The sequence below is a fragment of the Microtus ochrogaster genome, unplaced genomic scaffold (genome assembly GCF_000317375.1).
Source record: "Microtus ochrogaster isolate Prairie Vole_2 unplaced genomic scaffold, MicOch1.0 UNK76, whole genome shotgun sequence".
Taxonomy (NCBI): domain Eukaryota; kingdom Metazoa; phylum Chordata; class Mammalia; order Rodentia; family Cricetidae; genus Microtus; species Microtus ochrogaster.
In genome coordinates, this window is record NW_004949174.1 from 1,811,177 (window position 1) to 1,817,240 (window position 6,064).

Here is a 6,064-nt window from a genome sequence, read left to right on the forward strand (position 1 = left end):
GAGTGACTCTCTCTGGTCTGCATTCTCGGCTGCATGCCCACCCCGCACACATTTTGTGGAGCTGGTTCTTGGGTTTGCAAACCCATAACAAATCAAGGAGCACGCTTACCATGACCTGTTTAAACTGACAGCCATCACTGCGAGAGAGCACGGTCTGGCACCCGCATTAGAGACAGCAAACCCGTGAGAAGCAGCACGGAGGGTCTGAGCTCAGGCAGAACAGTGTGTGGTGTTTCTCGCTGGCTTACTGGGAAATAACCACAGGAAAGAGGACGGTGCGTGAGTGGAGGAAGAGCTCCTTAATGAGCTGCCAATCCATTTTGCACAGCTAATCCACTCATTAAATACACCGCGGCTGCTCGTCAGAGTGCTGACTCGGAAGTCTTACAGAACAGGGGAGAGTTTAGTATGCTAGCCTGTCCTGTGAATTAGCTAAATGGGTTTGAATGGACAGGCCAGGGATACCAAGAATGCCTAAAATGTCTAAAATTCTAGACAGTAATAATTTTATGCTAACAGAATGCCTTGTCTGAATTTAGCAGACAACTCTAAGGCACGCCAGTCAATCTAAATCCTTGACCCTGCCTAACTCTCAATAACTATAAGTAGGCTCTGTTTATCATTGTGCTCGAAAGGAGCAAAGAGGAGGCTCAGAAGGGTTGACTCACCTGTCTTTGGTCACAACACTAGTTGATGGCAGATCATTTGCCACCCAGTTGAACATGGAATAGGGCACAGGCTATCTGCCTATGCTTTATTCCTCAGGATGTAGAGCAGAGATCTGGGCATTAGGGATGTTTTTAAAGGAGGGCTCAGGGGTTAGCACCTCAAACCCTTGTCAGGGCAACTCTGCAGGCACCAGAGATGCATCTGAGAGGATGTTAGATGAACCTGTCCTCCCGGGAGCAACACTGGTGGATCTGCTCCAAGCTTTCAAAAAACATCACTGTGATGACGGAGATTGCAATTATGGATCTTTTGGAACCAGCTGGAGCTTGGCTCTTGAAAGAATAATTGCTGGATGACAGTGAAGTCAGAGACTGGGTGTGAGGGGAAGTCAATACCCTACCTCCATTGTCACCAGGAAGCCGACAGTACCTGCATTTAGATGCCACTTTTCTACAGCTTTGCTGAGGGTGACTACGTGGCTGTCCACCTGGAGTTTCTCTCTGGGTTCCAGCACCTTCATCAGCAGAGTGCACAGGCAGTGACGGGAGGGGAAGTGGCTCTTCCTGCTCTCCTCCAGATGGGCTCTGCTCAAACACACATCCCATGGTCTTCACTCTGTACCACTGACCTGAGTAGCTAGGGCATGCAAGAGGAGTCATTTACCCAGCTCACTGGGCTGCGATAACATGGCACTGTTTGAAACAGACAGTGCGGTGGGAGTTTTCTGTCAGCTGCCAAGGGTGGGAGCAGAGGGTGGACAGCTACATGGCCTTAACTCTGCAACTCTACAAGCAGGGGAGGAAGCTGTAAACACAGCCTGCCGAGAAACACCCACATCCCGCTGGCTACACAGGAGGCAAATCACAGGGAAGATGCTCCTCCAAGGGGAGTGTTCTGTGGAGGCTGGGATGGGTACCTACACCATCTCTACACGCATTGGAGGTGGTGCTGTGGTTTTCAGGATATCTTAAGAAAGGGTGGGTGTAAAAGTAATGGAAGTGGGGGACAAGTTGCCAGCAGCTTGGATGGGTACAATGGCTGTCTCTGCTTCTGTAAATGCTACTGTGACTGTGGTGGAGTGCTCCATCCCCCGGCAGTGGAGCCAATCAGGGCAGAGGAACAAATGCACACTTCAGATCATCCAGTATGGTGGCAGAAGGCTGTGAAGTACGATGATGTGATAATCAGGGACTGTAGGTGGAGAGAGTGACACCCGATAGGATGACAAGGAGAGACTGGTAACAATCCAGTTAGATCTGAAGGAACTGACTATGTGCAAAATCTTTGCGGGGAGAAGACAAGAGTGTAAATCGCATGTGCAAAGCCCCTGGGGCCACGGTGAGTTAGAAGTAGTAAGGAAACAAGTCAAGCCAGAGTGTGGTGAAATGCAGGAGCCTGAGGATGTCAGCCAGGGAGGTTTGCTCTGAAAGGAGGTTTCCAGAAGGTTCCCTTGGCTCCACTGTTGAAAGGAAGCAGGCACACCAGTTAGAGAGTCATGGACATGAACAGACTTGGAGAGAAGATGAAGATGGGAAGGCAAATTCAGTCCGTTTGGAAAGAGGCATCAGCAAGGGTGGGAGGGAATGCCAGAGGGACCTGGGGTAGCAGGAGCTGTCCGCCCCGTCTGAAACTTGGCCTTTGCCTAACCACCTAGCACCCTGCCCTCCCCCATATGGGCTCCTGCATTCACAGACTGGGCTGCCACAGGGCTTGTCTCCCATCCACGGCACCTTTGGCCACAGGACACACGGTTATCTGGGTCCACCTCATCCGGGCACTGAAAGGGACCATCTTATCTCTCGCCTTTGCTCACCTCTAGGGGAGTGGGAGAGTCAGGTACATTTTTAGAGGCAGGACGGCTGAGGTAGTGGGTATTCCAGCAGGCCAGCATTTCTCAGGAGGGGTGTCACTGAAAACACTAGTGGGTAGGCCCACAGGCAACCCTAGCTCACACCTCTCCATCAATGCTTTTCAATACACATTGTGTATAATAACGAGCTCAGACCTCACAATTATCCCACGACACAGATATTATCCCTATTTCACAGCAAAAGAATCAGGCATCAAAAGGTTAAAGGATTTTTTTTTTAAACGTCAGAGAGTTAGGCACCAAGTTGCGCTTCAGATTCAAGTAGCATGGGGACGTAGCTCAGCAGTAGCGCTTTTGGCAGCTGGGTGTCCTTTTGAACACCAGCTCAGATGTCTCTGCAAAGGGATCTTGACTGTGGATGCTGGAAAACTGGAAACTGTTCTGCAGATACTGACGACCTGCTAAGACAGCCAGCCTCAGGGACTGAACAAAGGAAGTTCAAACTAGAGTCAGCATTAAAGTAAGCTAAGACCGCTACTTTGTGCTCGGATACACTGTCGTGCAGTTCCTACCCACGACACTGAGTCTAAGCAGTAAGTGCTGGGATGCCATCTTCTTGATTAAGCAGTCTGAATATGGATGAAGAGAAGACTTGAAAAACAACTTTGTGTGTGTGTGTGTGTGTGTGTGTGTGTGTGTGTGTGTTTTGAGACAGGGTTTCTCTGTAGCTTTGGAGCCTGTCCCGGAGCTAGCTCTTGTAGACCAGGCTGGCCTCAAACTCACAGAGTGAGTGCTGAGATTACATATGTCTACCTTCACGTCCGGATTATGTGGTGCTAGGGATCAAACCCAGAGCTTTGAGGATGCTAGGCAGCCACTCTACCCACAGATAAACCTGTACCTACCCGATGCCCCTTTAAAAATACATTTTCATGATAGACTAATCAATGTGGGTCATCCGGGTCTTAGTGGAGCAGCTGCCTGCTCTGCTTCAGTGTCAGAAGATGAAGGAAAGACGAAACACCCCTTTTCTGTGCAGCCACCACCTGACGTTTTAACAATCCGGAAGAGGTCACAGAACCCAAGGTGTAAAGCTAAAAATACAGGGAAGCAGGAAAGACTAGCAGAGGTGTTAACACACTGCATCTGAAGCAAGTGCTGAACTTTCCTGAAGTCACAGCACAGCCCAACTAGGTCGGATGCCAAACTCTGACTGCACGGGGGTCTGCAGCAGTGCAGACCCAAGGGGCAATGAGAAATGAATGGGGCTTGTTTGACTGGGGGTCCCCTGCTGGGGTTAACTGGTTAATTTCTCAGGGAACAGTTCTTAGGATTCCCCTGAGCGATATAATCTTGGACTGGAAGGTCCAGCATATACCTCATGTCTTCATACCCAGGGTAGAAGGTTGTGAAGAGACATTTAGGAAATGATGGCATTGAGCAGGGTTTATGTCTGTAATCTGATGTTTTAGACAGCTGAGGTGGGAGAACCACCAGTTCGAGGCTAGCTTGGGATACATAGGGGACCCTCTTATACATACACAGAAAGAACAAGAGCAAGGAAAGGAATCAACGGGAGATAGCTCGGCATAGTGCCTAGCCCAGACCTGGAGCCAAATGGGTTTTATCACCACAAATCAGACAGACACTCTGAGACCTCGACGGTGTGGGTCCCCAGATATATATAAGGGGGGTACAATGCTCCCTAGTGAATCCGTGAGGACAGTGGACAAGGTGGTGCTGGTAGCCTATCAGTATTGTTTGCTGCTGTTTGACAGAATTCAATCCCTAATTTTTTTTTTTCTCAGAATAAACTAAAGACATCCAGGTAACACACTGGGCTGCAGAGCCTATGCTAATCACAAAAGGAGAGTGGGAAACGAATATGCCCATGTGAAGTCACCTATATCCATTCTCTCTGTTGTTTAGACTGGGAACTGTAGAGCTGGGGCACAGCAGGGCCCAGGATGGTAGCAGGGGCACAGCTGTGCTGTGTGCGAGAGGATTTGGGAGGTCACGGGTCTCCAGGATTTCCTGGTTGAGCCTGACATAGGTTAGAAGCCACTTTCCTTTATGGGCTCTCGGCCAGCTTAGAGCAGCGAGCCTGTGCTCTTACCCATGCTAGCTCAGGAGGACCAGCTCACGGAAGTGTGCCACCTGATTCCACTTGCTCACCAGGCCCTCTGCCTTCAGACTCCACCCAGAGATTTGGATCGGCAGAGAGAAAGGGAGTACACAGCAGCCAGAAGCAGCAAATGGAAGGACAGACTCAAACCTGATGCCTCCACCTCGGGCTTCATTCTATGATTTTTTTTTTTTTTAAATGCTGCCAAAGGCCAGCACTGAGAAGCTGTGGTAAACATGAGTGTTTCCCCCAGGGGAATAAAATGTCCACACGTAGATACACCTTCCAGTTTGCAGGGCTTTTGTGAGCCTGCATGAATCATCTAATCTAAGGGCTAGAGGTAAACTGTTTCATGTCAAGACTTCTGAGCCCTTGGATAGAAAAGTTCAAGTTAGCCCACACAGGATCAATGGTGGTTAGAACAACAAACAAAGAAGAACCACTTACTTTCAGCAGCTGCCGCCTCCCTTGCTGCTATGATGTGACTCTCCCAAATTCCAGGGGCTCCTGTGATAAAGCCCCACTTCCATACACTATCCCAAATCCAGTCCCTTCCTCAGGGAACGGCCTTCCTACCAAGCATTGACCAGCCTGTGACATCCCTAAGGCATACCCCAGCAGTCCCTCATAACCAGCTGGGCAGTCAGCGCAAGCCTCATTGCAAAGCTGTCAAGACAAAGGCAAGAGGTTACATAATTCCAATTAGCAGAAGCCCCACCGACTCCAAACAGCCCCTCGCTGCTTCATCACCTCTCCCCTCGGAGGAAATCATCACAATTGCCACCAACATCCTAGACACAAAAGGTGACAGAGCCAACACGCGGCTTTCAGGCAGACCTCGGGATTAGAATGTAATCTCAAAATAAAGTCTAATAACTTTCCCCCTTTTGAACACACTTGGAATAAAATTAGCATATAAATCAAAGCTTAATTAGGACATTGTAACAAGAATCAGTACCGGCTGCTATGAGGGGTTTCAGGCTCTCTATAATACACCAAATAAACACCATAATTAGAGAACAAAATCAAGGCGGTCTCTTGGCAATCAATCACCCAACCAGGCTGGGGTCTCTCGACTGAGGGTCACCTCTGTTTGCTGTCTTGTACATCTCGCCTCCCAGCCAATCTCTCTTGAGACGTCACACACCCTCCAGCTGTGGCGGTGGCACATGTTTCTGGGTCCCGGCACTCATGGGGAATCCTGGCACTCAGCAGAGGTTGGGGAAATTTTCAAGTAACTCAGAACAACAGCCTGAGGGCTTCTAACAGAAGCAGTTAATTCCTATTCTAGCTGGACTAGGAGCAACAATGGCTGGTTCCACCTTATCCAGGAAAATCCCTGCCTGGCACTCCCGAGGAAGGGTTTCCTCTCATTCCACTATTTGTGATCATGTGGGGCTCTCTCGCTCTCCCCTCCCTCTCTCTCTCTTCCTCCCTATCTTTCTCTCTCTCTCTCTCTC